Below are 1,107 nucleotides of genomic sequence, written 5' to 3'. Positions count from 1 at the left end.
GAGGAGAAAGGATCTTGAGTTTCAGGTTGGTGATAGAGTGTACCTCAAGATGGCCATGTTGCGGGGTCCGAACAGGTCATTGACAGAGACTAAGTTGAGTCCGAGGTACATGGGTCCGTTCAGAGTGGTTGAGCGGGTGGGACCAGTGGCATACCGGTTGGAGTTGCCTGAGGTTATGCGTGCGTTCCACAAGGTATTTCATGTGTCGATGCTGAGGAAGTGTCTTCACGAGGGTGATCAGTTGTTGGCTAAGATTCCTGAGGATCTTCAGCCTAACATGACTTTGGAGGCGAGACCAGTGAGGGTGCTCGAGAGGAGAGTCAAGGAACTTCGGAAGAAGAAGATTCCTTTGATGAGAGTCCTGTGGGACTGTGACGGAGTAGAGGAGCAGACTTGGGAGCCCGAGGCGAGGATGAAGGCAAGGTTTAAGAAGTGGTTTGAGAAGCAGACCGCGACTTGAGCTTGTCTAGCCGGGTCCGAGTTGTAGTCCGTGGCTGGAGCGGGTACGGAGTATTCCAGCCCATCTCTCTTGATATTTGGTCGCTTAGGGGTGGTTGGTTGTGCGACTAAGTATCAAGATGAGGTGGTGCTCGGGATGCGGGTTGATGGCTCTGGTTGTTGTATTTTTGCTTTTTCTGATGTAATTTCGTTGAGATTGTAACGATTATGACATTTTTGAGATTAATAAGATGAGTTTTTTCTTTATGTTTGACTGTTGTTGTCATGGGAAAAGAAAAATAGCTCGGGTTTCTATTTTTGGAAAGTTTCCATAAATAGAAAGTTTCCACAAAAGGAAGGTTTCCATAAATAGAAAGTTTCTAAAAAGGGAAAGTTTTGTGGAAATGTTGAGGTAGATCTAGCCGGGAGATACTCGTTGGCATCAGTATTTGTTTTGCTCAAGGCCGTGCGGGCCCAACTCACGTGATATCGATAGCTCGATGGACTTTATGGCCAGAGAGTGGGAGTGGTATGTTGCTTTGGATGACGATCCGAGAGCGCGCTTGAGGGTGATGACCCAAGAGCGGGATATGTGAGGCTCCCTGGATACCGTAGCTGTGAGCCGAGGCTTGGCAGTGAGCCGGTATGTCTCGAGGGTTGCGACCCGAG

Source organism: Camelina sativa, chromosome 12 (genome assembly GCF_000633955.1).
Source record: "Camelina sativa cultivar DH55 chromosome 12, Cs, whole genome shotgun sequence".
NCBI lineage: Eukaryota > Viridiplantae > Streptophyta > Magnoliopsida > Brassicales > Brassicaceae > Camelina > Camelina sativa.
This window is presented reverse-complemented; position numbering follows the sequence as displayed.